General features: G+C 31.2%; 1 protein-coding gene across 1 annotated transcript in view; it reads right to left on the bottom strand.

The window, feature by feature from the left end:
* Positions 1–18,687, bottom strand: part of LOC148273084 (arrestin homolog) — a 97,896-nt gene that overhangs the window by 19,764 nt on the left and 59,445 nt on the right. The window lies entirely within an intron of this gene.

Raw genomic sequence — 18,687 nt, 5'->3', positions numbered from 1 at the left:
TCTAGTCTACAAAAACGTAGAACTAATATTGACTCCATATATATGTTCGGCATACTAAATGGTATAATCGATGTTCCATCATTACTGGGACAAGTAAAATTCAATATTCCGACTCGTAGATTGAGAAACAATGAAGTACTGTTCATCGATCAGCATAGAACAAACTATGGCCTAAATTCTCCAATGACCCGCCTTTGTCGTATTGTTAACTCAAGACAGGATCTGGACTTTTTTGGTTTAAGTTTACAACGATTTAAACGAGCACTAAATAAATAGTCCAGATCTTGTCTCGATGTCCCTTATGTTTGTCAATGCTTCTTTCTTTTTTTTTTTAAATGTTTTAAACTATTCTTTTATTGTAATATTTAAACCTTATAAATTGTATACATGGACAATGTCCGTTAATAAATAAATAAATAAATAAATAAATAAATAAATAAATAAATAAATAAATAAATAAATAAATAAATAAATAAATAAATAAATAAATAAATAAATAAATAAATAAATAAATAAATAAATAAATAAATAAATAAATAAATAAATAAATAAATAAATAAATAAATAAATAAATAAATAAATAAATAAATAAATAAATAAATAAATAAATAAATAAATAAATAAATAAATAAATAAATAAATAAATAAATAAATAAATAAATAAATAAATAAATAAATAAATAAATAAATAAATAAATAAATAAATAAATAAATAAATAAATAAATAAATAAATAAATAAATAAATAAATAAATAAATAAATAAATAAATAAATAAATAAATAAATAAATAAATAAATAAATAAATAAATAAATAAATAAATAAATAAATAAATAAATAAATAAATAAATAAATAAATAAATAAATAAATGAATGAATGAATGAATGAATGAATGAATGAATGAATGAATGAATGAATGAATGAATGAATAAATAAATAAATAAATAAATAAATAAATAAATGAATAAATAAATGAATAAATAAATAAATAAATAAATAAATAAATAAATATCTCAAACACGTATTTTGACATTGACATTGAATTTTGAAATCATGTTTCTAGTGAAACGTCATTTGATAATGGATTGACAATAAGTACAGTTATATTTGTTGCACATTTGTTGATACGCCATCATCATAACATTGATCAGTGTTGTAAATTTAAAGTTAAAATACAACAAAAATACCCACTCTTCTTTCAAGCAGAATGCCGAGCGTTTTACAAGAAGGAAGTTTGAAAGCTGAAGTTACGAGGTCGCATTCGATTGTCGAGTGCTTTGGGGCATTCGAGATAAAGCCGATTGGTTTTCGACCGACTGCATTCGTATGGGTGGTTCAAGAATGCTGTCACTCGTCGAATTACGGAAGTCGCATACGATTCTAAAGACGAATGCGCCCAGCATAAGGCCCCAGATCCTGCTCTACAAAATTGTAAATAATAAATATGATTCTCCAGAGCTCATTCATCTACTTGCTTACCGTGTCCCCTCCAGACCAACTATTCTGTCGAATATTTTCTATATTTGTAATATTAAAACTAACCATCGGAAACATTCTACGATCCCTCGTATATGTAAAGGATTTAACAAGAATTTGAATAGTCTTGATATATTTAACACTTCATGTAATACATACAGAAGAGAACTTACAGGCTTGATTCAGAATAACAGAGAATAGACGTTCTGTCTCTTTTCTTGCTCTTGATCATTAAATCAAATGCAATTTTCCACTCCTACTTTCCTTCAATCATCCTTAATCACTCCTTATTAATTTCCTTTCCACTATCTCCTTGTTTTGTCCATTTTTCTTTTATTTTAAGACATAGTATATTTATGCTTTATATTGTTTAAATTTTAAGCCGTGGTCGCTTTATTAAAGTATAATTTGGTGAATACATATAATTGGATGGCAGGCCCTACTATGTTTATATATATTTTTTTGTTTTAATTTATATCAATTTAACCTGTACATCATTCGAAATAAACAAAAAAATAAATGTATTTATTTTTAAGGCATGTTGCGACGGCTTTAACTTTTGTAATATGGGCAAACTTTTCATGCGCAAAGGAATTCCAGCCTTTATTAAACCGTATACCACAAAACATGTCTCAAATCCTTCGAAAATTTGTGAATATCGTCTTCAAAGGTCTCCATTGTTGAAGGTTTCTTAGCGCGTCTTATTAAATTTATTCATAATATGCAGAGCCGAGTTCTAATTAATAATTTCGTCGCGTCGGACAAGAAAGGCCCAAAGAATGGACAGGGTTATAATATTGGGGTGAAGGTTAAGAGCGAACAGATGAAGAAAAACGGGTAAAAACGCGAATGCGATATTCTTATTGTTTGTTTGAAAGGAAAGTAGAACGAGGACGTCCTAAAAAGATGGCGTCTCAGGAGGAACAAAAACCTGTTGAACACAAAACAACAATGGAAGCTTTTTAAAAATGGATTTTGCGAAGATGTAACGTCGTGTTACCACACGCAAAATACGTAATATTATCTAAAGTTCAGACAATTCAACAGACAGAATTCTAAATTTGAAAACGAATTTATTTACGTTTTGGAATTCAAACATAAACAAGTACTTGGGTACCTACTTAAATCTTCTTTATACGAAGGTATTCCCGTATTTTCTTTCTGGATTATGGCACTTGAACCGCGATTTTTAAATCGGTTCAGTTTTGAGGTGCGGAAAACGGGACAACGAAACGTCGATTTTGTCTATTCTAACCAAAGGTCTGACATGCAGTTGTCTTTTTCGCACAGCATCGGGAGGCATCTGCGAGACAGTGACAGGAAAACAATGTTCCGATGCCTATTTATCAAAATTCTCTGTCCTCACAATTTATGTAAACCGAAACCCAAAAAGAATAATGTATACGTACATAATTTTTATTATGGAATATTTCATAGTCCCTGGACTGGCCCATGGAGCGTCAGACTGATCATCTTACCTTCATGTAGCAAATATGATCAAGATACGCTGCAATGGATGTACTAATGTAGTGCCCAATGCACCATTAGGTGCGGGAAGGGAACGATGAAGATGATGCTTTCGTTTATTCCTTATTTAATTCGCAGTGAATAAAGTCTTATAAATATATTATTCACTGCAATTCTATCATTCAATCAAAGATAACCTACAAAAGTATTTTTCGTGTGGTAAAAAATACAAAAGGCATTCGTCGTTTGAAGATAAATTATTTAAGTATATAAAACTTGTTTGAACTTCCTCATTCTGTATTTCTGGATTAATTTCGTATCATATTACCTACTTTTGTACGGAGAAAACATAAAAGAACATTTCTAAGAAATCAAAAAGTCCCTATTCTTATTTCTTCAAGCTATGAAATGAATTATTGTAGAATATTCATATGTTTTTTTTTCATTTGAAATTTATTTATAAACCCTTACGGATTACATTCATTCAACAAAATATTTTTTGTTAATGATTGATCGCGCCACTCGACCACCAGAAGCTGATGAACGATCGAATATTGTTAGTTCGCGGATTTGCGTTATCTTTAAATTCTTTGCCACTGAACCCCGATACAAATAAATGTAATTACTTATCTTGTACTGGGCTTCACACGAAATAATTTATTTCCCTCTTTTCTCAATCAAATAAAGTGCATATTATGTACTTCTGGATTTTCTTCTTTCAGCAGAAATATGTTAAGGCTACCAAATTTATTTATTTATTTAAACTCTTTATCAAAATACAAATTTAACGTTCACTTTGCCCAGCTCACAAGGGTACATACCCCGTTCCAAGCTAGGCAATTACATTCTAATATATTATATACACATATATATACATATATACACACATATATACACACAAACATACATACACCCATGCGCATACACAAACATACATTCATAAAAACATAGACAATTTATTTATGCGAAACTTCGTGGTTGCCATCTATAAATATATATTTATTAATTATTCCTTCTTATTTTCAACGTCCAGTAAGAATCTCCAATCCGTGGCATGCATCAACTTTTCTGACTCCCTACGACCAATGTCATGAAAGAGCGAGGTCAACTCTTTTCGCAACTTGACAACACTCCCGTCTTTCCACGATTCTGGCAAAAGGTTATGGACCTTTTTGCCTACGTAAAAGTGTTGTCTCGATGCCAAAACAGTGTTGACCCCTTCCCTTAGTATCAGATTCCTATTGGAGTATCTTGTATTATGGTTGTGGTTAACGCTCGGGTAAATGTCTCTATTTATGTGTGTAACCACTATCGTTCTCAATATATACTGTTGAATAATATTCAGTACTCTGAATTCTTTGAAGAGCAAGTCACTGGGATAACGAAATGTGTTTTTTAAATAAATTACAGAGTACTCCTTCGGGCAGCTTTTCTCGTTCGGCAACAAGCAACTTTCCCGTGTATGTGGGCACCGCCAAGGAGACTTATGTCCTCAGATGCGGTGTGCGGTATGTAGTGGGCAAGCTGTACCTTGTACTGGGCTTCTTCCAACCTTAATGTTCGGACTTCTCTCGCGGCAGGCAGGATCAGATCCTGTCGTCGGGATCGGCACTTGTCAGTTTCTTAAATAATAATCTGCGATAACACGACACAATGCCTTATTGATCGCTGAAACAAATTATTTGCGATCGCGCTGGGAATACCAAAAATCACGTGTACACTCGCTGACAGTTTGGTTGTTATTAGGGCCGGAGAGAAAAATATTGTACCGATGATAGTAAAATCGTAACATCGAAACTAGGGCCCAGTAGGTAGCAAAAAAATTCATCGCCGCAACCTTGTAAATGTGCTGCACACAAACACATATAGTAAATGTGGCGTAACCAATAAAAATATTTGAAATATCTTTTGTTAAGGTTGTCTGAGTCTTTTGTTTTGTTTTGTCCGGTAGTTTATTGTATAATTTTAGTCCCTGGTTCATAAGTCTTAAGTGTCGTTGTCTCGTTTTAAAATGTTGTTAATAATATTTTTTTGATATTCACGTATAGTCTCCATTTTTAACATTTTTAAAAAGATTTAGTTCTTCGTTTACAATTACATCAGTGGCTAATTTATAAATAAATTTTAAGGATTCTAGTTTAAAGAGTTCAGTTATATTTAGTTGTTTAAAGAGTTCTTTAGTGGCCGTTACATGATGGAGGTGATAAACTAACGCTGTCTACGTCGTCTGCTTATGTCATTTTGATTTCCTTTTCCCCATAGTAGATGCATATAACATATTTTAGTTTTTACATAGGCTTCATACATTACAATTTTTTCCGTTTTTGGAACAAAATTTTATATTTTGATAAAAAGACCCAGCAATTTCGCCACTTTATTAATTCAATTATTGATATTTTATTTTATTTTATTTTATTTTATTTTGGAAAGCCAACAGATTACAATATTTATTAATTACAGTGTAGGTTAAATTATATATTAAGATCCAATTACAGGCCTTCTCGTAAGCTAAAAGATAAATATTACTAATAAGAAGTTAAGAATAGATATTAAATTTAGATATGTATGTACATTTTACAGTGCGGATAACATAATAATAAGTATACATACATATGCAGCGAGTATAACATTTGCGATAATTATCGAGCCTTATAAGAAGAACAACTTAATTGAAGAAAATAATAATTATAAAAATAAAATAAAAAACTCAAAAACTAAAATAAAATAAAGTGTTTATAATAATTAACCAAATATCAAATGAAATGTCCATGTCAATGGTCTGTCTATTGTAAGTCCTAAGTATTTAACATGTTCAATTTCAATTCGTCGTTCGTCATTCATGTAAGCATCTATTGTTAATTATGCTTGAGGATGCAAGGGAGCTCCCACCTGAGGAGGTTGACAGAATAAATCGATATTGATATTTCGAGCGTGTTTATTACATGTTGAATAAGCAGAATAACTGAGTACTGATAATTAAACTGACTGTCAGACACTTGAAACTAACTAGACGAACTAGCTGTATGCTTGAACAAACTTGACAGACCAAGTAATTAAGGATGCTATCGCTTATACATTTAAATTATCCAGCGTTCATTTTACTTCCTAGTGGGAACTTGAGGTCGTGTACTATTTATTTCCATAGTTCTCAACAATTCAATTAAATTTTCAATTCAATTCAATTTGATCAATTTATTTGAAATAATACATACATTACAAATTAAAATTTAATACGTTCATATAAAAAAAGACAAAAAATACATAAAGAGACTCTTGTCAAATTAGTAAGAGAATTCTGCTCCAGAAAACCCCTTTGGATACATGGAACAGATCAAAATCTAGAGCGATGTTGTTCAGTATAGCGGTAGCCCTTTAAACGGGTAAAAAATAAAGGAAATAGAAAAAATCTAAATATTTAAAATTAATTTGAAAAAATATGTTATTGAGAAATTATGATAAAAAAATTGTAATATTATTAAAAGTTTATATTCGTTCTTAAGATGTTATGAACTAATTTAATAAAGCATAAATAAATAAATAAATAATCATCGGCAGGTTGGTCCTGTATATCGGAATATGAAACAATCTATGCTGACGCTGTCTTAGATAATTATTAGGAACATACAAACCAATGCTAATCATAATCTCAGAATTATCGATCATACCGCGCAACAATCGATAAAAATGTGTAGTCAAATACATATTCCTTCTAGTCTCTAAACTGTTGTAGCCACGCATACTGATACCAAGGATAATAACCGCACTCTCTTATTATTTATTTGACACTTTATATACATATACAATAAATATACATATAAGGGCGGGCATATTGCCTTAAGGCAATATCTCTCTTATGTAGAGATATCTAAGAAACTTATTTTTGATTTTCTCCATCATAAGAGAGTACTTCAGTTCATGTGGCTCCCAAATCGTCGAGCCACTCTCGAGTCTACGTCGCACCGAGGAGTCGTAAAGAGTTCTCAGCACGCAGGTATTTTCAAAAACCCTGGCAGTATGCAGAACAAATCCTAACATTTTCAATGCATTACAATGTTCATGAAATGTTAGAGTGCTCACAAATCTAACGCCCAGGATATGTGACATTTTATTATGAAAAAATGTGACATTTTGTCACGCTCTCGACAATAATCGATTGGGCATCTTGATTGCTTTGTCATAATGCTATTCTTGAAAACCCTCCGACAATTTAATTACAAAGACGAATGAGAAATTGGCAACACTAACAAATCCGTATTTATCCATGGCCTATGGCTCTCCTGACACACGTAAACTTTTATGGTTTCTTGTCAGACTTCTTCCGTTGAATATTTTGTGTATGGAATATTATGAAAAAATATAAAAAAATGTTTTACTGAGACACTGCAACATTTATAACTATTTTTTGCCTTTGACATAACACACATCTACGTGTTATTAGAAATATTTTATATGCATTTAATGGATTTTAAAAACATATTGTATAATATACGAATATATCTCAAATACGACGAGCGATAAAATAATTTTAAAATAATGTTTCTAGTAAAACTTCATTTGATAATGGATTGAAAATACGTACAGTTGTTTTTTCTCCCGCGATTTTCTTAATTTTTTTTCATAAAACTGTGAGAGTAATTTTTATTTTAGGCATAGCATAAAGTTTGAAATCAACAGTTTGCACCTATATGCACAACATCATTATACTTACAGAGGAATATTTTTCTTTAATGAAATGAACAAAGATAATAAAAAGTACAGTCAGGAATACAATATATTTCAGAGAGAAGTAAAAAATTACATCTATAATTCTTCTTTATGTAACACTGATTGAAAACATCGTTTGTATCTTTTTTGTAATTTATTTATGTTTTTCTAAAAATATTATTGATTAAAATAAAATAATCTATTGTAAGACGTCACTCCCCATTATGTTCACGAGAATTATTTATTTCTTTTACGTAATGGGAAACGTTAATGTAAATATATGTATTTAATTATTGTAAAAGTTTTGTATTTAATTGTAATATTGTATTTTTATTTATTACCTGAATAAAATAAAAAAAATAAAAAATGTACCTTAAAATATCAAATAAACGCTGCTATTCAGCACTGAAACTGAAAATCGTAAAAATCGAAAGAATATTCATTGTGACAATGAAGACATATCGGGATTTTTTTTTTTAACCTTTTTCTTACTATCCCAAAAACATCCACGCGTCACGGTGCTGTGTAGTCATGTAAAATTGTATTTGGTTGTAATATTGTATTTTTATTTGTTATAAATAAAAAATAAAATATTAAACAATATTTGGAATATATAAAGACCGTTGACTTAATGCATTCTGTCAGTATAGCCTGGATATTCCATTCCAGTTTAAATATCCATTAATAAATCAATTTATTCATCGTTAATAATCTTTTAAATCCGAAGTTTTCCACAAAATTACGATGGATATTTCCAGTATTACTTTTATCTCACCACCCCATTTTTATCCAATTGCCTTCTATCCTAAGTCTTTGCCCATGTAAATGCCAAAATTTGTCAATCTGTCAACAGAGATTGAGTGATATTAGAATCGATCGATTTCGCTGACGGTTTTAGATTCAAAGGAGTTAATATCACTATTTGAAGTGTAAAAAACTTCCCTATAAAAAGCTTACATTGAATGTAACAAGACCCTTTAAAAAAAATGTTAAGATGGATTTGAGTTAAAATTCCTCGATCATTTTCAGAGATTTAAATTGGTGTTTGGTGATTTTAAGATTTTTAAATAAAATAACGTATACATGTTCACATTTTTTTTAAAACACTTGTTTGTTTATATATACGTATTTAATTATTTCGTAAAATTACGCAAATAAATTATTATATTTGTTAATGAACTACTACCTAACTAACTAACTAACCATCACGCCATTTCCCCGGAGGGGTAGGCAGAGAGGATAGCACGCCACACCACTCTGTCCTGGCACACTTCCTTTGCTTCCTTCACATTCATACATCTTCTCATGCACGCACGTCGATTATTCCGACTTTTCACATGACCTCTCATGACTTTTCACATGATCTCTCTCTTAATGAACTAAAAAAAATATAATTAATTAGCAGCCCTGGAAGTTGAACTTTGAGAGCTAAAATATTTTTTTTTCAAACAGAGTCATATGTTTTTATGCTCCAACACTTATTTTAGTTTTTTTTTATAAATCTAGCCAAATAATGAATACTGTATTTACTAGAAATTCTGTGTCGTAAATCAAGATTCGCGCAAAATCATTTATTTTTTATATCATTAAAACTGTTTCATTAAAAGATGAACTATTTAAATTTGTTTCAATTGATTTTTAAAAAATTATGAATAAAAAAAATTGAACTTGTTTTTTTTCTTTATGGATAAAAAATATTTTGATGTACTATTTTATTTTATTTTTTATATACGTTTTAATATAAGTACATTAAAAAAATGATATCCATAGTATTCTTCCACAAGCCTTGAAATAAATTAAAAAATATATATATTCTGATATAACCCATGCCTCTGTGGGATGTTTTTGTTCATGTAATAGTTTATTTTGTATTTGTATCATACATTTTCTGTATGAAAAAAATAAATTGTCAAAACATTCAAATAACGAATAATAAAGTGCTGAAACGAGCGGATATAAAATCGCTGAGAAATACGTTAGAACACGACTTCAAGCTCCAACTTGGAAATAAAATGATTGCTGGAAAATTACTATGCATAAGTAACTTATGTTTGTCAGTTTAGACATTCACACGGTTATTTTATAGAGTTAGTTCCCATCATGTAATCCAAGTTACTAACGTAAAATGTTTACGCAGTTACTCTTACTGTTATTTTGTTTGTACGACATGTAATAAACACGCATCGAAGCGAAACATTGTTTTCTTCTGTCACCTCCAACTGGGTAGGAGCTCACATGCTTTTATCAAACAATGATTCCTACTTATTTATTGTAAAAATCTAAACACTATGATAGTAAAAATAAAATAATAAATAAAACAAAAATGAATGTAACATTAAATTTAACGACTTTAATGAATTACAGCAAAATTCTGATTGCAAAGTTAAATAATGTCAGCATATTTCACAGCCAGAAAAATTTATAGGATAGTAAATAAAAGCCATGCACTTAAATAAAGCTATTAAGAATTCTAAGATGATTTTTTATGGCCCAAAATAAGGTCTGCAGAGAAAACGGGCTAAGTCAGAAAATCAAAAATATTGCGTTTTAATATCCAATTGTCTGGTGTCCAAGGGTGCTATTCTAAACCGCTCTCGCGGCACGAGAAAACCGTTTTTCTCATGTATTTTGTATGTAAATACACTAGATAATACGGCCGCGAGAGCGTTTGGAATAGCACCATAGGCGAGACGGGTGAAGAATACATTGAAAGCCCCTTAACTTATCCGGATCGTTTCTAAAGGTCTTTTGGCCTCTTTTTAAATCCACACTTTGCAACAAAAAAAATGTTTCAATGTAAGGATAATTACTTTAAATTACTTTTTTATATATTTCTATACCAAGTGCATTTCTAAACTCTGTTCTATCTTTTATTTCTTTAACCTGTATATTTTATTGTATGTAAAATCCTTATGGGCGTTAAAAATTAATAAATAAATAAATTAAAAGAAATTAAAATAGAGCAAATCCAGCCTGTCTACAAACATTTGGTTATCCTTTTTTGGGCGTTGCCTAGTAGGTGAATTGGTTCAGCAGGATGAATCTCACCCATATGATAAAGGTTACAGCCCTTTTATTTCACAAAAGTCAACATATGGAAGAGTTGAGAAAATGTGGATATTTGAACTCAAACCACGCAAACCAGCCAATGACAGGTTGTAAACATGGTAAATGCCCAGATTTCCATATTCCCCCCCTCTCAAAAATATTTCCCTATCTGTTGCGATAAATTTAGATCTATTTTTTTTTGCACCACAACAGGCTAGGAGGCCTAATGACAGTGGTAAATCCAGCCTGTCTACAAACATTTGGACATGATCAAAACATTGTTTAAAAAGTAGAATCGATATAACTCGGTTTTCTAAATAATTTTACACTTGTACTCGAAGCAATAAGATATGTCATATATTTTTCAAGTTTATCGTCAAATTTCTGCTGAAACATCTTTTATGACGCTGTAAAACAGTTTTTAGGAACCTCATCATTGTATACATTTTATTGGTTTCAGAAACGCGTCATTCGTGGAATGGAAGGGGAAATTGGCTTTTCATGCGTAAAAAAATGTTTTTATTGTCATTTCTATTTTTCAATGTGAAGTCAATTGGAACGAAATGTCTAAAATACCTAACTGACAAGCAAAGGCACCCAAGGGTAGGAACTCGAAGTAATATAGAATTATTACAATAATTTTTGCAGTTGACAGTTTTCTTGTAGCTCGAGCCATTTTTGTAGAAAATTATGAAAACCACGGACAGGGACATATTTAGGGGGGGTGAAGCGGACACCCGAGAGGTGGAGATTTAGTAGGGGATACTTTTTTTTTTTACATTTTATATACATATACAATTTATATATCTATATAAGGGTGGGCATATTGCCTTAAAGCAATTTCTTCCTACTTACCCAAGCCGTTCAGTTTGAAAAAATTACAAGTACATGAACATATTTTAAAAGAATTTTATAATTTTAAACAACAATTTGAAACAAAATCAACTAAAAAATACACTATACCATGAAGAGAGGAGAGGAGACGTGATAGGATGGAAAAAATAGAGGAGCAATTGAAACATTTAGATAGTAACATTTCAATCTTGATTTGAATGTGAATAAAGAAGGGGCGTCTCTCACATCAATGGGTAGATTATTCCACAATCGAGCAGCTACTACTGTGACAGACGAGGCAAGAAAATCAGAGTGGTGAAGGGGGATTAATAGGATTCTCTCGTTACTGGAGCGAAGAGATGGTCCATGTTGTGATAGAGGTTGGAAGAGCTCTCTCAGATAAACAGGCGAAGTGGGACTATTCAAAATGTTGTGAAGAAGTGATTGAATGTGAATGTATCTTCTATGTATTCGATTATGTGGTAAGATATAACGTATACAAACATTCTGCAATCGTTCCAACTTATCAAACAGTTGAGAATTGCCATTTGGGTAACATCTGCATAATCAAGAAGTGGGAGAAGTAAGCTCTTGACTAATATTTGCCTAACATTGATTGGCAAGAAATTATGCAATCTTTTAAGTGAGTGCAAACTGCCATAAAGTTTACGACTAACTTTGTTAACTTGATCGTGCCACTCTAAATGGTTATTAATGATACTACCTAAGTTTTTGACGGAATTCATGAAAGTAATTTCTGTGCCATTTATTTTGAAAAGGGTAGGATACTTCTAAGGTCCTAAGGAATATTTATGCCAATTTTTTTTTTTTTAAATTGAGGATTGGGTGCAAGCCACTTTTTGGTCTAAATTGACCAATGAATGCAGTTTTGTAAAAAACATTTGTTAATATGAAATAGAAAAACAAATAGCAGAAAAAAATTATAGTCAATGAAATATTACCACTTAAAATATGGCATGAATATACTTAGATTATACCAAATGTTTTTTAATGCGAAGTCTTTTAAGTTTAAAGAAAAGCTCGCGAGTCAGACCATTTCCTTTTGATGTCATTGAGGCTGGTATATCCACTTTCAGATTAAGGAAAACTCTTTTATCATCGTGAGAAAAAAATACATTTCCCAATTCGCGTATTGCAAATTGAAAAAGAAAATCCTAAATTGATATCTCATAGAAGTCATTAGCCATTTCCTGGAAAATAAAAGTTGTGATAGAGATTGAGAAATAGGCAAAGCACTGAAGATTTAACGTTAGTACTGGAGAATTCATCTTGCATAACCAAATACAAACATATAGATACTTTAAAAATCGCAAAAAATATATAAAGATGTTTTGGATGAAATACGTACGTAGGTTTTTAAATGTATATTTTTTTGGTGATCCATTGTAAGTCCAGGCTATCGTTACAGTTGCCACCTTCAGGGTAAACTGTGTGTTTTGTAGAAAAAAATATGTGTTTGTGTGCTAGTAATTTGTACCGTGTCGCAGTCGGCAGCAGGCGCATTCCGTGTCATTTTTGTAGTGTGTAGTGCCGGTAACCATGTTGAGTTTAATTTCAGCCCGTCATCTTTATTTACGTTATTTGGGTGTTAGTGTATTTCGATTGCCTCTTCTCTTATTCGTGCACCAGAATTTAAGGTTTGCGCAATATATTTTTATTTAAAAATCATATAACACAAAGTATTTTACAAGTATAATACGTTTAATTACATCCCCAGGAGTTACAACAACTTGATTCGGGACATAAATAATATTAGCATTTAGAAAATAACACATATTGAGAGCAACAAAGAAACAAAGCAAGTTTAGCACCTTTATAACTAAATATACAACAACAATATATATGCTTAAAACCTTTTCTTACACAAGCAGAATAAATATATATAAAAAAACGCTTTTAAGAATAAAAAAAGTGGTGAATCTACTAAGGGAGATAAGGTCATTAACATCACATGCCATGCAGATGATGTTGCCATAGTGATGATGAGAACATATCCATCTCAGTTAGTAAACATCTGGATGCCTAAGAAATGTCGTATAGTACAATGAACACATGATTATTGGAAACATAATTCGGATCTACAAAATGTGTGTCAGACCAAATCATGGTGTATACAACAGAGGCGAGGATAGAGAGAAAATATAAAATACGAAAAACCAAGTAGAAAAACTAAATAGAAAAACCAAATAACTGCTTAGATCGTCAGAGATGAAAGCACTAAAGGCAATCGCAGGGAAACCCAAAAGAGACAGAATCTAGAGTCAAGAAGTTAGACGGATTTGCGATACCCATTGCATAGTTAATAGATTATGGAGAGATTCTGTCAATAATTCCATTAATCGACAGCTCTAAAATCCCCTTTACTATTGCTCACGAAATCCCGGCCGTTCGCCGTCTGCCCGGAAGACCACCGAGGAGAGGGAATAATAGCTGAAACTCAAAGTCTCAGGAGTTAGCTTAGCGGTTCGAAGGTGAAAAGACGTCCTGTGTCTACAAAAAAAGAAAGATTTTTCAGGATGCTCATATTTACACGTTCTTTTATAATCATCATTTTTTTATTTGCTGTGCGCCTTGTTTGTCCAATGTACACACTTGATAACACCCTCAGGCATCTCAATTTATAAACTGCTTCAGTTTCCAGGAGGCTCTTGTCTTTCAAGTTTAATAAGTGGACCTTTATTTTTCCCACAGTCTTTTGGATTTATCAAAGTTTTGCAGCCTCCTAGCAGACATGTACATATTTAAAAAATTCAAAAATGTTTTTTTTTATTCGGGAATTTTACAGCTATAATATAAAAATAACTAGAAATATATTAACAATACTAGAGACAATTAAAAAAAATCCACCGCTAATATTATAATACAAAATATAAAGACATTAGCCCAATTCATATTATAGTACAGAATAATCGGATGGGGTGGTGTTTTAAAACCAATATTTTACCGGTCAAAAAAATACAAAAATTAATTATAAAAGTTATTTTTAAAAAACCGTCTACTTTTCTCACTGTTCAATTATTTAATAAATTTAAGGTTTTAGATATGAAATTATTATACAAAAGAATTGTTTGCTAAAAAATGTACATAAATACAAAATAAATAGTAGTGTTTCTACGTCGTAAAACGTAAATACGCAACCTAAAACAAGTGGTTACATCTTAATTCCTAAATTAAAAAAAAACACAGCACATCATTATACTTATAGAGGAATATTTTTCTTTAATGAAATAAACAATTAAAATAAAAAGTGCAGTCAGGAAAACAACATATTTAAGAAAGAAGTGGACATTAATATTTATAATTATTTTTTTGTGTAGCACTGATTAAAACCACAGTTTATTTTTTTTCTTAACTTATGTGTTATCCTAAAAATATTAATAATTAAAAATAAAATAAACAAAATTATGTAGGAAGTCACTCCCCATTATGTACACACAAATTGTTTTTTCTTTTACGTAATGGGAAACGTTAATGTAAATAAATGTATTGAATTAACATAAAAATTGTATTTGATAGTAATATTGTATACTTAAAAATATTTGTTATCTGAATAAAAAAAGAATATAATCTGGAACTAATGAGATGCACCGTTTTTTCCTTCAGTAATTCGGCTTAAGTTGTTTTGAATGACTAGTACATAATCACTGTTTTTTTTTTCTACGTAACACACAGTTTACCTTGAAAATGGCTCCTGCAATGGTAGCCGAAACGTCGGAACGAATCTAACATACACGGAATTATCGAAAAAAAAAAAAAAACGGTTTTTGTAAAAACCTACGCATTTCTTGAAGGTGTTTTGTTTTTATTTTAGGTTTACGTACTAAAACATTAAAGAAAAAAATCCATAGAAAAAATATATTTAAAAAACTGAGTATTTTTTACTCTCTAAAGTAATAAAGTAAAAACTTAAACTTTAAAAATGAGTTATTAAAAGCTTATATTCAATGGCTTATATCTCTTTTTCGTTTCGTTCGTGGTCGTCATATGCTCAAATTGTTTGGGTACTTTGTTCGCCATAACTTCATGATCTTTTTGCAAAAAAAATAAAAGTAGCAGTAAGCAATCGATTTTGAGAGATTTATTTATTTTTCTGTGTTTTTTAATTATTTTTATTTATTATTTCAATTTAAAATAAAATGTATACACAAAGACCATACACTTGTGGGATTTTTTTTTGTGTCACTGTAATGTTTTTTTTTGTATTTGTAACTTATGTATACCCATTATAAAATGCAAAGAAAAAATATAAAAATAATAAAAAAAAGTAAAATTGAGGGAAAAGGGAGATTAAAAAATGTAAGCGTATTTCTGGGAGAATCTCGGAATAGTAAAAAATCGCATATTACTAATCATGTAAAATGATTTTTTTTTAAATGATTGTATTTTCAAAATCATTATGGATATCGTGGAAAAATGTTTTCAAACATAAATTTAAAATTAAATTGTTAAAATACGTGTCTACAAAAACGCGATATGTTTGTTATATTTAAATTTAAACGGTCACAAACAAAGCTCAATATTTAACCGAATCGTGACGTGTTAGGGGCGTGGCCAATATAATGAACCGATTTCGCGGGAATTTGAAATTAATACCCGTATGCAGAGACAAACCTTAAGGTGAGGAAAGTACATTATATTGTCTTCACCTTCGGGTTATTCTATGCATTTGAAATTAGAAAGTACTTTCCTCACCTTAAGTTTTGTCTCTGCATACGGGTATAAGCTACTGATAAGTACATCTTTTTTTTCTCGACAGTATTTCATATTCTTTTTTTTGTCGGGGAGGGGTCGGAAGAGATGCTAGTCCGAGATATGAAAGATTTACTCCATTTTAAAATTATTATTATTTTTTTTTTTTAATGACTTTTTGGAAAAATGTTTCGCGGTCTGACCCTGGAAAACCGTGTATAACTTAAAAACAACACTTTTTTTCGACTTTTCTTTGCTCTGTTGGCTTTATATATTATTCTACGTGAATATTAAAACATCATCATCCCTTGCTCATTTAAACGGAAGAAATAGGGAATATATAATTCATCGTGGATATGAAGTAATTCTGTAAGGTTTTCGTAAAACTTATTACTATGCAGAATGTTGTCGAGAAAATAAACATCAAAAACATGTTATTTGGAAAATGGATATTGGGAGACTTTAACCTTTTAAAAATAAAAAAATAAAAAAATAATATTTGAACAGTTTTACTTATTTAGGAAAAAATATCAATGAAGAAGTTCAGTGCTACGGGAAATTGGTAACATAAAAAAAAAAGGTAAAAATTATAGCATTTAATGTTTCTGGAAAATGTACGAAAAACTTCATAAAAATGAACTACTTTGACCAACGTCATTAGTTCTCCGAAATCAACCAATGAAAGCGTTGTGATAGATTTCCGGTTACCTGGAAGACAACTCGCCAATCTGAATAGCTCACCGAAAAGAATTTGTGACAACAACTATGGGTGGCTTCAGTCAGTTGACAGACTTTGATTCAGGATACGGCACTACCCGATGTAGGGAGTACCGCTTTACCCACCGTTAAACTACTGGGAGTCTTCCTTAATTCTGACCTTTCTCTTGACGCTCAAATTAGTAGAACGATAAGTTCATGCTTTTGCCAGCTGAGACAGATTCAATGCATACGCAAAATTTTGCCAGTTGATGCCGCCCGTCAATTAATAAATGCGTTTGTAGTGTCTAGAGTCGATTATTGTAATGGTATCTACGTAGGTCTACCAATGAACAAAATGACTCGCATACAGTCTGTATTGAATGCCGCAGTGAGACTTTTTTTGGAATCTCTAAGTTCAGTCATATCACTCCACTACTTCGGGAATTACACTGGCTACGTTTCCCACAGAGGGTGGAATACAAACTCTGTTGGCTTATTATTATTAATTTATTTTTGCACCACAACAGGCCAGGAGGCCCAATTACAGTGGTGAATTACATCACAGAACACCCAGGCTTGAGAAAAATCACATTTTTAATGTTTGTGTTCTCACCGGGAATCGAACCCGGAACCTTTTGTGTGTAATTCAAGCGTCTTGACCACTACACCACGGAGGCCGCCTTATGTATAAGTCACCGCCGCTTATGTATAAGTCACCGCACAACTCTGCTCCGGAATACCTAAGGGAACTATGTATTCCAGATGAACTAGCTGACAGGCGTCTTACGCTTAGATCAGCTACGTCTACGGCGAGAGAAAAAGCTTTTATACCTCTACGCACACAGCGCACTAAATTCGTCGAACGCGCATTTGCGGTCGCAGGCCCTATGGCATGGAATGCTCTCCCAGCAGAGGTGCGAAGCTGTGAAAGTGAAGTGATGTTTCGGAAAAAGCTTAAAACCCCATATGTTCTCTAAATCATTTGAATAAATCCGTAGCATGCAATAATAAAATCAATTGTTTTAATAAAATAACAAATTTAAAAGCTTCAATTAAATTTATTTATCTATGGAATCATTATGTAAAGCGCAGTGGATGATAAAAATTATTCCTTAATAACATTATCATCATCATCATTATTCCCTTTCCGCACCTAATGGTGCATAGAGCACTGCATTGGTACCATAATCGCGGCGTACCTTGATCATTTTTGTTACATTAAGGTAAGATGATCAGTCTTGATATTTCTTCACAGAGTATAGAACATCTGTTATTTCAGTGCCCATTTTTCAGTTTGCCACGCCATAATCTTGAAGCAGAATGCAGGAAAGATGGAATATCCTTAACAGATATCCACACTGTAGTAAAAAGTAGTTATCACGCGCCATTGTTCTTGAACTTTGCAACAATGGTGATTGGACTCATAAAGGTAATAAACCAAAATCAGTGATCGAACATCCCATTTCCAAGACAAACAAAAACTTTTTTTTTTCCCGAGTACCTTAGCCTTGTACATGACACGTAAGGCTACTAAATACAGGGGTCCAAATATATTTAAAAAAAAAAAAAAAAGATCAGTCTTACGCTTCAGGTATCAGTCCAGGGACTATAAAGTACTCAAGTGTAAAAGCATCCTTTTGAATAAATATTTCATATCAACCATGTCGGGAATCAACCAGAGACCTCTTGCATGGTAGGCAAACGCGTTGACCATGACACCATAAGGCCGACTAATAATGAACATTAAAA

This window comes from Micrasema longulum, unplaced genomic scaffold, assembly GCF_059751315.1.
Source record: "Micrasema longulum isolate JH-2025_06_02 unplaced genomic scaffold, ASM5975131v1 h1tg002084l, whole genome shotgun sequence".
NCBI lineage: Eukaryota > Metazoa > Arthropoda > Insecta > Trichoptera > Brachycentridae > Micrasema > Micrasema longulum.
This window is presented reverse-complemented; position numbering and strand designations above follow the sequence as displayed.